General features: G+C 35.1%; 1 pseudogene; it reads right to left on the bottom strand.

Moving 5' to 3' along the window:
* Positions 1-654: 654 nt before the first annotated feature.
* On the bottom strand, positions 655-6,826 carry LOC107848662 (annotated as a pseudogene).
* Between the last annotated feature and the right edge of the window lie 12,374 nt (positions 6,827-19,200).

The raw sequence follows: 19,200 nt of genomic DNA, 5'->3' as shown, positions 1-19,200 counted from the left end.
AGATTCAAGAATTGTTGAAAAAATTCTTGTTACAGTGCTTGAAAGATACGAAGTATCAATAACTACCTTGGAAAACACAAAAGACCTGTCCAAGATTACCTTGGCAGAATTGTTAATACGTTGCAGGCATAAGAGCAAAGGAGGCTTATGAGGCAGGATGGTATGGTTGAAGGAGCTTTGGAAACCAACCACAAGACTCAAAGCAAGGGTAATACTTCAAGAAAAAATTACTCACCTTGCCAGTACTGTGGTAAAATAGGTCATCTTCTGTTTAAATGTTGGAAGAGACCACATGCACAATGCAAGATTTGCAATCAACTTGGCCATGAAACTGTGATTTACAAAAACAAATCTAAAAAATATGAAGCATAATCCCAAGTCACTAGAGAAAAAGAAGAAGACCACTTATTTGTAGCAGCATATTGTTCAACCAAGAAATCTGATTTTTGGATGATTGACAGTAGTTGTACAAACCACATGACATATGACAAAACTCTTTTTAAAGAGTTTTTGCCTTTGAAAAAATAGAAAATCAGAATTCGTCTTCTCAGCTGCCACATGTTAGAAATCGGACATAATAAGCAAACCACAAGCAAAAGTAAAAACAAGAACACACAGATTTAAATGAAAATCCTTGCAGAAAAACCACGGGCAGAGGCAGAAGAATTCACTATAATGGAGAGAGAGTACAATGGTAGAGACGATAGTCTCAATTTCATGTGTATAAGAATGATCCAAAACAACCCACTAAATCACACTTATATAATACATCGGTCCGATCCCTATGCTACCACCACGGACCCCATTGAAAATCACAAAACCGCAAAACTTTCAGGGCCAGATCAACAAAATTTGGGTCACAAGTCTAACACCACCATTATGTCTTGACCATATTCTTCAACTTTTTCCTACAATGATATATAAAAAGAAAGAAGAAAAATCAACTTAGATAGCCACACATCGAACCTCTTATACTAAATATAGCTTGCGGATGTATAATATGTGCATAATCGATATTTAACATGTGTATAACCATGTATAATTTGTGTATATAGGCAAGGAACGATAAACGGTGAATCCAGCCAACTATTTATGTAAAGATCCCTAAAAAGAATGAAAACAGATATACACCGATTCTACTTCTAGTGACATACATAGTTCAGCTAATTTCAATTAACAAGTGAAAGCTATTAATTCTGCAATAATGTACTGCAATATGAACATATTGCTAACAAATTATTTATAAACAAAGTAGTATTAGAATGACTGGCCCGAATGACATAGAATGGTTACAGATTTGTCTAACTGATCTCAACTTAATTGTCTTATATCGAGGTGGTTAATTGATAGACTAATACTTACCGAAGCTGAAATCTTATTGAAGGCTATAATATCTGCCAAGGATCGGACTCGAGTGTAGACTAACTTTTTAAGATATGCATTTAGGTTCATCTTGAATTCAGCAGAAAGTGCTATGCCTTGAGCAACAACAAGAGCATCTCGGACCAAGTCGATGTTAGGTATTTCCAGGTTGTAAACTAATACTGCTCCTTTTTGCCTTCAAATATTTCCAAGAAAAAAATATCCATATCTTGTAGTATTAACATAATAAAATCAAAATCAAACATGATAGGTTCTGTGTTAGGATTGAGAATTCTGAATAATACAGAATCAATCAAAGTAATCAATTAAAGACAATAACATAGACGATAATAACGATAAGTTGAGAAAATAAACGAGGCACAAATTTAATGTGGTTCGGTCAACTTGACCTACGTCCACAACCAAAAGGAGGAGCAACTTTACTAAACACCAACGGAACAAAAGAGAGTGCAAAAGTACAAAAGAGAGTACAAAATTAGAGTAATTAAATACTCTAATATCCCAAATACCCAAAAGAATAACCTTACAAATATCACTCCAAAAAAGAAAGAGGCTCTCTCAAAGTATTTTCCAACACAACTCTCTCACAAATACTCTCTACAAAGAAAAAAACAAACACAACTAAATACTTCTCAAATGTTGGTGTTCTTCTCTATTGATGTGTTCACCAAAATGAAAGAACTTTCCTCTATTTATAGAGATGAAAATAGGCTTGCTAATGTCATCCATGATGTTAATGGATGATGTAAATTTCAACATTTGCATGTGAATGGGAGAAATTTACAACAAAATCTTTGGTAGCAACTTTGTTTGACAAATCCAAAAATAATCTTTCAAAAAAAGTCATTGGTAGCAACTTTGTTTGACTAATCCAAAAATAATCTTCCAATAATCTTTGGTAGCAACTTTCTTTGACAAAGCAAGTGTGAATCAAAGAATAAACAAAGGCCACATTACAAATCTCCACCTTGGCCTGAGTTTGGTTAATATAGTAAATTTGCTTCACCTTCTTCACAAAGCCTCAAAGGGCTTTCAAAATTCCATGATGTCAGAATCAGATGAGTCTCCATCTGAAATTGAAATGGTAGCAACACCTGTAATAGTAGATCCCGACAGTGCATACAACGTCCCAGACTTGCATGCCTTCATAACCACAAGACCACCTCGAGAGACTTCAAGAACTCCACCTTCACATGTGTATTTGCATCCATGAGATTCTAGAGTGCCCAAAGAGATGAGATTTTTCTTCAACTTAGGAACACATCTAACATTTCTGAGAGTTCTTACAATACCATCATGCATTTTAATTCGGACACATTTTTCAATAATTTGGCAAGCAACACTGTTTCCTACCAAGATAACTCCACTTTTAACAGGATCATATATAGAAAACAAGTCTTTGTTAGGACACATATGAAATGAACAAGCTGAATCTAAAATCTACTCATTGTTAGAACAAGAAATATTTTCGGTTACTAAAAATATTTCTCCTTCAATCTCATCAGGAGCAACACTTGCTTCAGCGGTGTCAGAATCCTTGTGCTCATTTTTCTTTAATTTTCCCTTGTTTTGCAACTTAGGACAATCAAACCTGATGTGACCTTTTTTATGACAATAATAACACATTGAATTGCTAAAATTTGGACTTTGCATTAGATCTACTCCTGACAAATAAATCGGATGCTTGCTTTTCACTACCTTTCCCGATAATATCTCTATCTATCTGATCTTTAGATTTCAACATAGATTTGATTTTTCTATAAGAGATAGTTTCTTTTTCATAAAGTATAGCATCTCTAAAATACTTAAAGGAATGGGGTAGGGAACATATTAGTAGAACAACTTGAGCTTATTCCTCAATCTTGACATCTATATTACTTAAATGCATAAGAATGGAATCAAAGACATCAAGATGTGAGAGTATGGAAGTATTTTCATCCATACAAAATGTATAAAGTTTTTTCTTCAAGTAAGTCTATTCTCTACCGTTCTTTTCATATACAGACTTTTCAACTTTTCCCATATACCTTTGGTAGTGGTTTTTGAAGCTACTTCATGTAATACATCATCAGAGAGATTTAGTATAAAACTAGATCTCGCCTTTTTATCAAGGCTATCAAACTCCTCGTCTGTCATTTTTTCTGAAATTTTCTCCTTTTCTTGCAGTGTGATATCTGAACAATCCTAAACTAGGATAACTTTCATTTTCAACTGCCACATACCAAAGTTTAAACTTCGGTCAAATTTCTCAACATAAATCTTTGTAATTGTCATGGTGACTACTAGGACAAAATCGAGATTAACCTCATTCTGATACCAATTTGTTAGGATCGAGAATCCTAAATAGTGCAGAATCAATCAAAGTAATCAATTAAAGACAATAACAAAGATGATAATAATGATAAGTTGAGAAAATAAAGGAGGCACAAATCTAACGTGGTTCAATCAACTTGACCTACGTCCACAACCAAAAGGTGGAGCAACTTTACTAAACACCAACGGAACAAAAGAGAGTGCGAAAGTACAAAAGAGAGTGTGAAAGTACAAAAGAGAGTACAAAATTAGAGTAATTAAATACTCTAATATCCCAAATACCCAAGAGAATAAACTCACAAATATCACTCAAAAAAAGAGGTTCTCTCAAAGTATTTTGCATCACAACTCTCTCACAAAAATACTCTCCACAAATAAGAAAACAAACACAACTAAATTGTTCTCAAATGTTGGTGTTCTTCTCAAGTGGTGTGTTCATCAAAATGAAAAAACTCTCCCCTATTTATAGAGATGAAAATGGGCTTGTTGATGTCATCCACGATGTTAATGGAAGATGTAAATTTCAACATTTGCATGTGAATGGGAGAAATTTACAACAAAATCTTTGGTAGCAACTTTGTTTGACAACTCTAAAAATAATCTTTCAAAAAAGTCATTGTTAGCAACTTTGTTTGACTAATCCAAAAATAATCTTCCAATAATATTTGATAGCAACTTTATTTGAAAAAGCAAGTGTGAATCAAAGAATAAACAAAGGCCACATTACATACTGTTTGAGCCAATTGCTGCGTCAATGAGATTGCAACAACACACAAAAGGTTATGAATAACTCTGACAATGTGTCTGTATAAGGCATAATACATAGGTGGCATGCACTCAAACTTGGCCTCAACTAACAAATAAATACTCAAAACTTTGAGAGTGCCTAGGTCTTAACTGGAAACTAAAATTCTAACTTGTCCACACTGTGTTTTGTGGACACTAGACACTAACGTGACACATTTGGAGGTGTTTATCATTTTGTAAGTTAAGAGTGTTCAACTGACACAATAGAGAGACGAGTTGAGGTCAAGTAAGTGTTGATATATGTATTATGCTTTCATACAAGGTCTAGAGAGAGGACCTATCTGCAACTAGTGAAATCATTATGGCCCTCCCATTACGCCTATCAAGTTGAGCCTACATGCACTGCTATACTGGACCACCAAGCACATAAAGTGCACGACCTAATAATTGCTAGAAATGTAAGTACAAATGAAAAGGATTACCTACAAATGAAAAGGATTACCTTAAGGTGTTAAAATGTTGTCGATAAGTCTTGATTTCGTTGGAAACAAAAAGGTCCTTTAAAATACCTAGTCTTTTAACTTTAAGCCCATCAGCCTTAAGAAATTGCCGGTATCCACCATGAGGAATGTAAGTGGAAGCCCTTTTAGTTGCTAGAAAATCATCTCGATAAAAGCCAACAATGGCAGCAAGAACCTTAACAGTATCAGATACTGTCCTGCAGATTGGCCTGTTCTACAACAAAAAAGCATTGTATGAAAACATTTTCGACGTCGTCTATGTTCATGTTTGTTACCAAGTACTTTGCATTTTTGCTTCTCTAATAAAGCTTACATCGTTTAAATTCTGGATCTAATACTAAAACCAAGTATTCCTATTTTGCAGGTGTTCAAAACTCTGGCATTAAATAGTTCAACAAAGAGGAAAAAGGATACTCCATCCATCCAAAAAGAATTACACATTTCCATATCTAAAATTTTACTCTAAATTTCTCGTTTAACCTTTAAAAAGATGTTTCTATAGCCACATTAATGCTATAAAAAATACAAGTTTCAACTTTCAAAAGCCAACACAAAAAATGAGTCTTCTAGCAAAGGTAACGTATTCTTTTAAGAGGAAGAAACTTATAACATTGTAGCCGCTAATGGTTATTTTTGCCGAATGGTCTTCCTATGTGCTAGTTTCAAAGACTCTCTTTTGTTACACGTCTTCCTTGCTGCTTGACATATAGTAGGTATCTGGTTTACTGCTTTAGGTATCAACTCTATGGCTTTCAATCTAAATAGTTTCAATTTCAACCAATCAACAGTTGATAGTCAAGGCTTTTCCTTTCTTTCTTAAAGTACGTGCCGAGTCAAACTATGTCACAGAGATTATTGATTTTTACTTACGCAACAGTGTCTTACCTATGTGAAATTGGGATTACACCTGCCTTGCTAGTGAGGCCAACTGTTGATTTGATTCCAATAACTGAATTAGCATTGGCTGGACATAGAATGGAGCCTGCTATTTCTGTCCCTAATGCTACTGCTGCAAGGTTTGCCGCTACTGATATTGCAGAACCAGTGCTTGATCCTGATGGATTAGCACTTGCTACATAAGGATTCTGTAATAACATGAGTAAAAACAGTAAATTATTACACGTTTTAGTCAAATTGTTCTTAAAAAAAGGAAAGAACTTAACTAACACCAACTATGCCTCAAATCCCAAATAAGTTGCGGTCGGCTATATGAGTCATGATCACTTCTCCAACTAAGCAAGAACTTAGCCAACAATTAAGAGGGGAAACCACTAGCCTACATATTTTTAGGAGAGAAAGTAGAGAAAGTTAGATTATGTGAGGCGGATTAGTTTATGACCCGTTATTTTGCTCATCATGACCTGTTTGAGTGGCTCCAATTTGACCCAACCTGCACATTTACCACCCATGACGAATCAAAACTATATCTATTAGTAATAACATATGACTCACCAGAGCTTGTCCAAGTCTTCCATTCCAACCATGAGGCATCTTTGAAGATCTAGAACCAGCCCACTCAGTCATAGTTGCCTTGCCAAGTATGATACACCAGCATTCCTCAACTTCTTGACCATACCAGCATCTTGAGGCACAATAGATCCAACAATTGCTAATGATCCTGCTGTTGTGTTAAGTTTATCTTTTGTTGCAATCTTGTCCTTGACAAGAAATGGATTATCTTTCTGGATTTCACTTAGATACAACTCAACAAGTTGTCTTGAGGTAAGTTTGTTTTACTTGAAAGCTATGTGAATGTCATCTATAGTTGATTCCTTAAATGAGAATGTTTTTGCCTCAGTAATGTTACTGTAGTTGGATAATAACATGCACAGAGAAATGAAGGGAGTGGAAAGAACAAACATTTTTGTTTGTCAAAGTGATTGAAGATATTTACTTCAAAATTAGTCACATAAAAGTAGATAGTGTGGGGTCCTTCCCTATAAATACATAGAAAAATTGATGGCATTTTGGGTGTGTTCCCAAAGGCTCACACTAGGCCGCTTCCCAGCCTACCCGGGGCAGCTGATACAAGAGAGACCAAGAAAGACACAAAAACCACACACCAAAACAGTTCGCTAGTCAAGAAACCGTGGACCTCTTTGATGACCACACTCGGATTCAAGAACAACGACAAGAACACAAGAAAATAAGGTGTTTAACACCTATTGGCAACCAACAATCCCAAACTATATTAGCAATAATAAGATGAAGAACAACAACATTATAACAACAAGAATAATACGGGTTACAATACAAGACACTACCAATAGTTACAAAAAAATAAAGATAGAAAGATAGACAAATGGATGGTATAATCCTAAGAACCCAAGAGCTTATTCCACTCTTGAACCCTTAACACTACACAAAACTATCATCTATCTCTTCCAATTGACACAAGAGAGGTGTACACCACCCAAGCACCAACGTATCAAGAAAAATGCAACACACAAATGATTCCACACTTTTGCAATGCCCTAGTTTCGGTTGGACTCTCTCTCACTCTAAGAGAAGTGTTCTTTCAATAATAATAATCAACTAAAGAACTAGAAACCCTATAATGTTCTATTTATATTACATTACAAAATAAGAGACAAAAGACTAAAGAGCCCTTTCATTAATGGGCTCCAAATCGCCCATTGAGTGCGCTTTAGGGGCGGTTTTGGGCCTTCTTCACACTTGGGCTTGTGCACCATTTTAGGTGATCTTCAAAATACTCAAATAGTGTCCAAGTTCATGATCGTACTCGTATCATCCTCTCCATCTTGAGAAGAATTTTCCCACAAATTCACGACCTCGCCTTTTTTATAATGGCACTTCATAATCTCCTTCACACGGCCACACATTTTCTAGATCTTCCTCGCTTCGCATTTTAAACTTTTATTGCTCTCCATCTTGAGGCTTGCCATCAACCTTATCCGTTTTAATTACTACTTCTTCCCTAAGATAGTATAATTTTCCCTCCCTTAGGATCACGTTCCGCCGGTTTGGGCACTCACTAGCCTTGTGCCACCACCCTTGTCATTTGAAGCATTAAAATCCCTTGAAATTAGAAGTGGAAATTGGTTTACCTTCATACCTAGTGTATTGTTTTGAGGCAGCCTTGGTGCTCTCGGTTTGGACAACCATGAATGAGCTCTCTTTGAGCTCCCTTTCAACCTCCAATGCTTTTTGAAATATGCCATCAATGGTGTTGAACTTATGAAGTGTCATGCGAGTGTAGATGTCCTTGTTCAACCCTAATTTGAAGCGCACGATGTCATGACTCACTTGTTCTCCCCGATGATCTAGTTTCAACATTAATTGTTAAAATTCATCATAGTAAGCCATGACACTCTTTCTCCCTTACTTCAAATTGTACAATTTGTCAAGGAGCTCATGTCTATAAGTCTCGGGCAAGTATCTTTGCTACATAAGGTTCTTCAACTGAAACCAAGGAGGAGGTTTTCCCCCAATCATCTCATTCCTAAACCGTTTAACATACTCCCACCATGTATTAGCATATCCTTCGAAGTGAGCTATAGCATAACAACTTTTCTTTTCTTTGGTGAGATCATTAAGTTGGAAGATCTTGTCATAAGACAACTCCCATGCAAGGTAGGATTCAGGATCACTCTCACCTTTGAAAATGAGAAGGCTCACTTTAATGGAATTGAGACCTACATCTCAGTTTAGATGGCCATCTCTCACCTCTCGGCCTAACTCCCCAAGTCTACCTCTTATTCTTTCTTCCTTAAGTAAACATCATCATACGGCCTTAACCATTATGTTGTCCTCCCCTATCATAGCCCTCAACATGGATGGGTTTATTTGGGTTAATGGAGCTTGTAGTGGTGGGATTGTATTTAGATAGTGAGGTCTTTGGTTAAGTGGAGTTTGGATGAGAGGGTTCGGGTTTAGTGGTGGTATTTGGGTTCCAAGCCCTTCTTGTTGGACTTGGTAAAGTGGAGGATGGTTTGGTCTATCTTATTCTCGGCTTCATGAGTTAAGATTGGTTGGATTTGTGGAAATTGGTGGATATAACATTTGGTGCAAGGTCTCGGGAGTATTAGTTGGGAAATTATTTTGAGGGGTAGAAGGTCGACTCATTTGGCTTTCCACATATTCTAATCTCCCACTCTTTGATTCGAAATCCATATCTAATTTTTCAGGACCCATATTCAACCTAGCCACATCCTGGAACATAGTTTCCAGGCAAGGTAAAATGAGATTGATGGCATTATTGTCCACTATTTTAGCATTTAAAGCCTCGGGTTCCATTGTGGTTGTACCAAAAATAACCCTTCAAGTTATGATCCAACAAGACACCCAATCAGTTCCCAACATCACACACAACAATACAATACAAATCCTACAAAACAAAACACACGTTAGTTCAAAACAACCTCCCACAATGAGATCCCACCTTCAAGTTTCTTCAAACTCAAGTTCAACAATGGTGGATGACTCAAATCTCAAATTCAAACCCTATACTCCTATAGTGTTAGAGAACACAAATCTAAAACTAAAAATACAATAAAAACATAAAATCAAAAACTCAAAATTTGACCTAGGGTCAAAAATGGGTTTAGTATTTTTTTTAAGGAGATTTTCGATTTTAACACTTTTTTTGGTTGGGATTTTCAATTTCTAGACTCTAATAGTGTTAGGGAATAAGGATATAGAACTACAAACACACAAAACACACAAAAATCAAGTTTTTTGAAAGACCCTAAAAACATGAACAATAACTTTTTTCTTTTTTATTCTTTTTCACTTTTTTTTTTACTTTCAAGATAACAATCCCAAAATTGATTTTGTTGGAACAAAATTAAACCTTGATTTGATACCAAATGATACAAGAGATACCAATAAAGATACAAAAACCACACACCAAAATAGTCCACTAGTCAAGAAACCATGGACCTCTTTGATGACCACACTCGGATTCAAGAACAACAACAAGAACACAAGAGAATAAGGTGTTTAACACCTATTGGCAGCCAACAATCCCAAACTATATTAACAATAATAGGATGAAGAACAACAACATTATAGCAACAAGAACAATAACGGTTACAATACAAGACACTACCAACAGTTACACAAAATAAAGATAGAAAGATAGACAAATGGATGGTACAATCCTAAGAACCCAAGAGCTTATTCCACTCTTGAACCCTTAACACTACACACAACTATCATCTATCTCTTACAATTGACACAAGAGAGGCATCCACCACCCAAGAACCAACGTATCAAGCAAAATACAACACACAAATGATTCCACACTTGTGCAATGCCCTAGTTTCAGTTGGACTCTCTCTCACTCTAAGAGAAGTGTTCTTTCAATAATAATAATAATCAACTAAAGAACTAGAAATCCTATAATATTCTATTTATATTACATTATAAAATAAGAGATAAAAGACTAAAGGGTCCTTTCATTAATGGGCTCCAAACCACCGATTGAGTGCACTTTAGGGGCGGGTTTGATCCTTCTTCACACTTGGGCTTGTGTACCCTTTTAGATGATCTTCAAAATACTCAAAAAGTGTCCAAGGTCATGATCGTACTCGTATCAGCAGCCCAGTTAATTTTTGGCCAATATCACGTCCGGTCCCCGAGCCCACCCCAAAAGCAGTGGGTTATAGATAGACAATATCAGTCAGCCACAGACCCCCAGTTACTGATCTAATCCTCCACGAAAAGTAAGAAAATCTGCATAAGAAAATATTTTCCTAGTTTTTACTTGTTTTCTTATGTTTGGTTGGTGGATGGAAAATATTTTCTATTGTTTGGTTGGTGAATGAAATATTTTTCAGAAAATACATTTTAGTGTTTTGGAAAAGAGTAAAAATATATTTTAGAAAAATAATTTTTGACCCTAAAATTACTTCTTTTAGGGTGTGTTCAATATGAAGGAGGAAAAATATTTTCTAGAAAAATAAGTTATTTTTTACGTATATTCTTGTGTTCGTTATGCAAATTGGGTAAGTATATATTTTCTAAAAGTATTTGTATATATTTAAAAAAAATAATGAGAATGAATAAGATAAGAAGGGTGGGATAAAAAAAAGTTTTGGATTTTTTTTTTAAAAAAACAAATTTAAAAAGTTTTTTTTTTTGGGGAAGAGGATTGGTAGGTAGGGGTTGAGATTGTCAAAATAGACAGTAAGGGTGGGATAAGAAAGAAATTTTAATTTTCTTTTAAATAAATAATTTTTTTAGGGAGGGAGGGGCTAGTAGGGGGTGGGGTGGGGGTAGGGGAGTAAGGGTAGGGTAAAAAAATATTTTTTTTGGAAGGGAAAGGAGAAAGGTTGGTAGGGGTGGGGTGGGGGTGGGGTCGGATAGCGGATGGAGAGAGAAAGTTTGAATTTTGTTTAAAAAATTAAATATTCTTTTTGAAGGGAGTGAGGTTTGAGTTTTGGGTTAGGGGATGAGGTAAGAAAAAAACTTTGAAATAGCTTTTTTGAATAGGGAGTGGGGGTCGGGTTAGGGAGTGAAGGAATTTTAAAAATTAAAAAAAAATTTAAAAAATTATTTTTTTAGAGGGGGGACGAGGGGATTAGGGGTGGAGGGTTGGTTAGGGGGGTAAGAAAACGTTTGAATTTTCTTTAAAAAAATTAAATATTTTTTTTGAAAAAGGGGTGGGGTAGGGGGAGAAGTAGGGTTTTGAGTTTTGGGGAGGGGGATGAGGTAAGAAAAAAATTGAATTTTTTTTTAATAGGGGTGGTAGGGGGTGGGCTGGGGGTAGGGGATTTGGGGCCGGAGTAGGGGTGGATGATTTTGAGGATTGTATGAATATTTTAACTTAAGAGTGGGGTTGAAAGAGAGTTTTAGAAAATATTTTCCTTACTTTTTGAAGGGAAGTCATTTTTCTTAGATTTGAGAAAAATAAGTTGATTTGGAAAATATTTTCCAAAACCTTTAAGCCAACCAATTATGAGAAAATTGAAAAACGTCTTCCAGAAAATGTTTTCCTTCATACCAAACATGCCTTTCATTATATAGGAAAGCGAAAATAGTCTATTACCCCCACTTGTAGTCGAAATCTCCATTACACACTCAACCTTCACGGGAGTCCCATTACCGCCCCCCTCCCCCAAATATTTTTTTAATTATATTTAGTAACCCCCAATTGCTAACCTATCATGGGAAGTGAGAACACCCCAGTAGGCACGTCAATTGAAGCATTAACACTTCAAAATCATTATTTTAAGTGCCGTATTTATAATATAAGTTATTAATTTTAATTATTAAATAATATTGTTTTCTCTAACTAATAAAAGCCCCAACAGTAATCCTTCATCTCCAAACGCCATCTTCCTCATGAAAACTTTCATCTCCTCCATTTTTTTTTGATTTCTCTCAAAAGAACTTAGAGTTTAGTTGTTATCCCAATTTCTTGTTCAACTCTTGAATTTGTGATTTGTAATCTTATCCAACTTTAATTTAGGGTTCGTAATTTGTTGATTGATTTTGTCGGAATTCTTCAAATGACAAATGCGGAATTGGATAAGCTTTGTATGGATGAATCAGACCCAATGCTCAATGTTGTAGTGAGATGCAAACATGAAATTTTGCTGACCTTGCAAACTTCATGGTCGAAATCAAATCCGGGAAGAAGATTTTGGTCTTGCCCCTACTATGGTGTATGTATTTATTTTCATTGCATTTTGCTTCACTTTAGATTCAATTGATGCCAATGTACTGATTTTTTATTTTTTTATAGGATCAAAATTATAATTTTTTTCTATGGAGGGATAAAGAAAAAGTAGATCCAAGATCAAGTTTTATCCTCCCAAGATTAGTGAACAAAATCAAAGAGTTGGAACAAGAAGTGTGGCTTAAACAGGTCCAAATTGACAAGTTGACTTTAAAGAGGAGGCTCAATGAAAGAGAAAAATGGTGTAAGTTCAATAAGAAAATACTTTTTGTATTTTGATTTGTGTTGCTGCCATGTTCATCGGCAATAAATCTGTTGAAAGTAGTTAATTGATTGTTTATGGTGTAAATTTTGTATGTGTATATCGGATTATGGTGTGTTATAGTGTTTTAGTTAATTGTTCAATTGTGTCTTGTGTAATTCAATTGTGTCTTCGTTAAATCGTTTACTCTGACATCTTGTTATTACAATATTGTGTCAACACAACTATATAACCAACATCCCCCACCATTTTTTAAATACAACTGTTGTGACAACAAACTTTACAACACCACAACACCATCATTTGAACATAACAAAATGTGATAATTCATTACAACTTCAATACCTAACATAAGGAAAAATTTCATCAATAAACTGTTTTCACTAACTAAAAAAACACAACATTCATAATGCCTAACATAAGGCAACATTCATCAACCTAAGTCACAGTCATAATGCCTAATATAAGGGAACATTCAATAGTAGGCAAAATAAAAAATAGCAACCCGTAAGTAGTTCACCATCACCATTCTCAAATACAAAATAATGTCAACTGGACTAACTTAAAATAGTGCTTACAATAATCAACATCATTACAATTTTCATGGCATCTTTGACTTTGCAGAGGTGCTGTTTGGACTTGGATTATTTGAATTGCTTCCCACTGTCTGCTTTCTTTTCTCCTTCTTAAGCTCTTGTAGTTTTTTTTTGTTGATATTTCTTCTTTGCTATTTCATTTTAGCTTACTGGTAGTACTTGGTGTATAACTAATGTTACCAGTTACATCAGTTGGTCTTGTCACCTTTGCTTGACCAGTAGAGTAGATCTTACTGCTAGGCATGTCAGACTGCAATGAAGGATAAAAATATTTATTTCTCATATATTAAAGACTCATAATTTATAAGATTAATAATTTACATAAGATATAAAAAAGTAAGAGACTTACATTTAAGACTTTGAAGTCATTTTCAGCTTGAAACACACCCATTCTCATTACTCTTGACCTTTTCAATGGAGTTGTGTTTTCTCTATCACTACTCATTACTCTTTTAGTAGTACCAACTATTTAAGATGATGCACAATAATCATAAGGTGCAAAACAGGATGCTGGAAAAATAATAGGTGCAGAAGGTGCTTTAGGTAGAGGAGGTGTAGTAGGTGCTACTGATGTTGTCTTTTTTGGTCTCTTTCTTCCTTTTTTTCTTTGGGAGGTGCACTAATGAATTCTGATGGAGTTTTCTATACATATAAAAAGAAGAGAGTTATAAAAATTATTGAGCTAATTAGTACTAAATTCAAGTGTAATATTACCTTTGGTCTACCTCTTTTCCTGCCTTAACTAACACCTTTTCCTTGAGGAGGTGCATTTGGTGTTTTTAGTGGAGTTTTATACATATAAAACAAATGTTAAAAATTTTGAAAAGTAATAAAATAATATACTAAAGTAAGTTTAAATATTACCTTTGGTCTGCCTCTCTCCTTGCTTGAACTAGTAGGTGTTGTTGCTAATGGTGCACTTGGTTCTGCTGATTGTGCACTTTGAGCGCACCCTCTTTGGTTGTGGCCTCTATATTGACATAAATTACATGTCATTGATAGTCCAGTTCTAGACAATTTTCCTGATTTCTTTATTTCTCCAGCTTCCTTCCTCCTAGCCTTAGATAGCCTGCCAGACAAGGTTGTGATTTTAGGTGGTGCAACAGTAATGTTTGATGAAACCGGCCACATTTCTATGTTTGTTAATGGTTCAAGAACATTGTCATAAGTCATAAGTATGTTTCCTTACTGTAGCAGCTGTTAATATAGTCATACAAATGGTACTTCTTAAACAACAATGCAGCAACAACATGTGCACATGGTATTCCCTTTAATTGCCACTCCCTACAACTACAAGTCCTCTTAACAATATCCACTTTGTGTTGACAAAGCCCTTCTTTCACTTTAAAACCAACCAGTCCATTAAACTCAATAGTATAATCTATAGACCTGTTAATGTTCTCCTCTAAAATCTTCAAACGCATTGGAAAGTAATTACTACACCAAATACTTGGAAACTCTCTTAGAGTGCCTATTCTTGTCATCATCTTTACTCTGATTTTTCAAGCATGGTAATGATGGTCTTGTGCTTCGCTGCCAAGATCCATGCATTAAAACACTCACTCATGTTGTTATTCTCAAAATCACACTTGACTTCAGTTTTGAAGTAAAGCTTGTACCAGTAGTTAATGTTGTAGTACATTAACTCATCTATCATTTTTTCGAGACCAAGAAACTTCATCTTCTATATGTTATTCCTCAGTTGAGACTCAAATATACTTTTGTCTATCTTCCAAAACTGTTGTCTTCTTTGAAGACCTCTCCAGTCCTTAGCCCAATTAGCTAAGATATGTCTTGCACATCTTCTATGTTCAGATTGAGGTAACACCTCCTTAATTGCTACAAACAGTCCCTACGGTACACATATATACCAAAAAAAAGTGAAATTAGGACATGATTATATATACTAAGTTAAACTAAAAATAAGTTTACATGTCCCTAAACTTAACCCTATGAAATATATATCTTCTAAACATATTACAACCCTATTTTCATCTCAAAGATCATCATCCAAGAGAACTAAAGAAGAAAAACAACTAGGGTTGCATAATTAAGCTTCAAGATCCGATTTCAAGGAAATTCTTCCGTCAATCATCAAGAATCTTCCTTCTAAGGTATGCGTAGTGTTCATCCACGGATTCCTTTCATTCGTGGAGTTCAATAATCAATATTTAAAATACAAAAGCTTGGTTGATTGTGGTGATATGATCATACCCATGTTGATGCTTGTTTGTTTTCCTCTTTTTCATTATAAAGTATGATTTCTATATTGTTAGGTGTTGATGATCATGTTGTTGATATTGGGTGATTCCCAAGATGGAATCTTTATATGTTTTTGTGAATACATGATATCATATGAGTTGGAAACATGTAAAATTGGATTGTTCATGATTTATAATTTGATGAATTCACCTATGCTTAAGATGTGCATGTAAGGTGTTTGATAAAATGCCTAAGGAACTAGAAATCATGCAATATAGCTAAATTGTGACTAAGTGAAGGATTCATGATATGCCCTTACGTTCCAAATGACTTCTATGTTGTTAATGTGCCTTGTACATGTTGTTGGAATACTCATGAACTATTCTTATGAGATTATGCTATGTTTACTTGCAAATCCTACTTATGAACAAGATGCATGACAACCATGCAATCCACATGAACTTCCATGCTATTAGTATGTGTTGCCAATATAATTATGCAACGAACATGATATTAAGATTGTGCAAGTACTTCCATGTGATATGAAATCCTTCTCATGCAATACATTGTTGATAACTATGCATAGTATGAGATCCCTACTTATGATATTATATATTATGGACTCTACTCTTATGATAAAGTCAGTCATGTGTGTCAGTTTCCTTCCATCGAGTCCTGGGGGTACTTGTACCCGAAAACTATAGCTGTGTGCCTAGATCCGTGTCATGTTTCACAATATTCGAGCTCAAGCTATGATTCCATAGACTTCAGTCAGTTATGTGACTCAGGAAAAACTCATGATCTTAGTCAATTGTCAGATATCAGTAACATTTCGCCAGTCAATGGAATTCAGTAAGATCAAGTCATGCACAGTCAGTTATTCATGTCCAATCCCTCCAGATGGGAGTAGAGGTTAGCACCGAGTGAACCCAAGAATGGGAACTCACCCGCCAGTTCAGGGTGTGATTCTTAATAGCAATCCTTGTGTTTCAGAACTATGTAGCCAGCGTAGGTTAAGACATCTTAACCCATCAGCTTAGGGTTGATGAGGTGGCTTAACCCGTTAGTTTAGGGTTCCCACCATTCTTATTGAGTACCCGCTAGATAAGGGTCACTCACAATTGTCCTTACCAGTGGTGCGGTATTGACACCCCTCCAGTCGGGGCAGAGATTGGACCCTAGCTTAGCCATAACCGCATACATGGGGCATGTCGGTTAAACACTACTTCCCACAATTTTAGTAACAGTCTTAGTAAAAAAACTCAGAGCATTCTTCAGATTTCATTATATACAGGACTGTCAGATACAGTCATCCATGTTATCAGTTTTAGTATCAGTCTCAGTAAAAGAACTCAGAGCGTTCTTCAGATTTCAGTATATACAGGACTGTCAGATACAGTCATCCATGTTATCAGTTTCAGTATCAGTCTCAGTAAAAGAACTCAGAGCGTTATTCAGATTTTAGTATATATAGGACTGTTAGATACAGTCATCTATGTTATCAGTTTTAGTATCAGTCATGACAGTTATCAGTAAACCATGTATTAGCTTACAAGTCATGCTATCACGTATTCATGGTCCCAGTTTCTATATATGTGTGTTTGCACTCCCACGTTCATATTAGTCAGTCAGTGTTGTTCATGCATGAAACCCTTTATGTTCATCCTACCTTCCTTGTATACTCAGTACTCCAGTTGTACTGACGCATTTGCGCTATGGTGCTTTCTTTTCATGTTACACTATAGGTTCCTAGACACGAGCTCCAGCCCAGCAGTAGCGGTAGCATTCCAGTCGCAGAGACACAGTGAGTCCTTATTGATTCAAGGACAATATGTTTTGATTTGTTTAATTATTCTTCAGTTTAGTTTTATGGAGTTAGTTGGAGACATGTTCCTTCAACTCCTTATTCAGACAGTTTAGAGGCTTTTGGATTTACTTTCAGATTTACGTTTAGATTGAGTTGTTTTGGGTATTTTCACCCACATGGTTTTATTCAGTTGAACCTTATGGCCTTACAGTTCCATGTATTCCGCACTATTATATCATGATTTGTAGTATACAGGTACAAATATCAGTCATGGATTAGCTTGTGGTCCCTCGGAGTCATGAGCATCGTGTAGCATTTCGGTTCATCAAATTGGGGTGTTACACAATACTAGGTGCAGTAGCACTTAGTGCAGCAACACTTGGTGCAGCAGCCCTAGGTGCAACAATACTTGATGCAGCAATACTTGATGTAGCAACACTATCTGTAGTAGTGAAAAGAGGTGTGGTATTGAAAGGAGATATGGTTAGAAAAGAAGAAACAAGGTCCTCCAGATTTAAATGGTCCTCACCGACCCTAAATTTAGGCCTAGTATTGAAAGATGGACCAGATTCCTCCATATTCCCATGACTAACATTTTCTAATAACATGGGGTCCAAAATTGGATCATCAACTAAATGGTTGACAAATACCTCCACTTCATCCTCATCTTCCGAGGAACACAACATGTCTAAAATATCCATATCATCATCAACATCTACCAAAATGCCACTGTTAGGTGGTTTAATACTAAAGGTACAATTTGTGCTACATCCCAATTTTCTAATATAGTTTCTCAACTCAAAATATGACACCTTATCTACATCAACATCTAAAAATTCTGTAATTTGTCTACCATTTTAAACCGGTTCCCTGCTACTTAAATCTAATAACCCACCAAGGTACCATCTTAGAATAATCAAAGTAAAACCATTCATGTCTTACCTGATAACAATAAAGAATCAAATAAGACATAGTAGCATCGTAGAAATATTATCAAAAAGAAAAAAATTGATTTCATGAAAAATAGTTGTAATATGGTACAAATTGAATACCTATACAACAAAATATTAACATGAACATGCTATTACACATAATTGATTTCTTAAATTTTTAGATTAACAGTAAATCGTAGAAAAACTCTAATTTTAATCACCCGACTTAAACAATCAACAAAAATCCTTATTAGACGTAATATGGTGTTAATTCAACACTTAAACAACATAATAGCAAGACACACAACTTAATTTCTCTCAATTAATTTCTTAATTTTGGGGGTTAGCAGTAAACCCTAATTAACATTAAACTAGTTTAGGAAAAAAACACTCACCTTAACAAAATAGAAACATGCACATGCTATTACACACAATTGATTTCTTTATTTTTCAAATTAACGATAAATCCTATAAAAGCCCTAATTTTTAATCACCCGACTTTAACAATCAACAAAAATTCTAACTAGATGTAATTACAAACGTAATATGCTATTAATCAGACATTTAGACGACATAATAGGAAAACGCACAATTTAATTTAACTCAATTAATTTCTTAATTTTGGGGTTAGCAATAAATCCTAATTAACTTTAAATTAGTTTAGGGAAAAAAACTTACCTTACTAAATTAAAACAACAACAAGATGATTTATCTTTGAAAATCCACAACCAGAAGATTAGATTACCACAAAAAAGGAGGAAATCATGAAGTGAGGAGAGAGGAGAGAGGAGA

The sequence above is a fragment of the Capsicum annuum genome, chromosome 11 (genome assembly GCF_002878395.1).
Source record: "Capsicum annuum cultivar UCD-10X-F1 chromosome 11, UCD10Xv1.1, whole genome shotgun sequence".
Classification (NCBI taxonomy): domain Eukaryota; kingdom Viridiplantae; phylum Streptophyta; class Magnoliopsida; order Solanales; family Solanaceae; genus Capsicum; species Capsicum annuum.
Note: the sequence above shows the minus strand (reverse complement) of the source record. Positions and strands in the feature narration are given on the sequence as shown.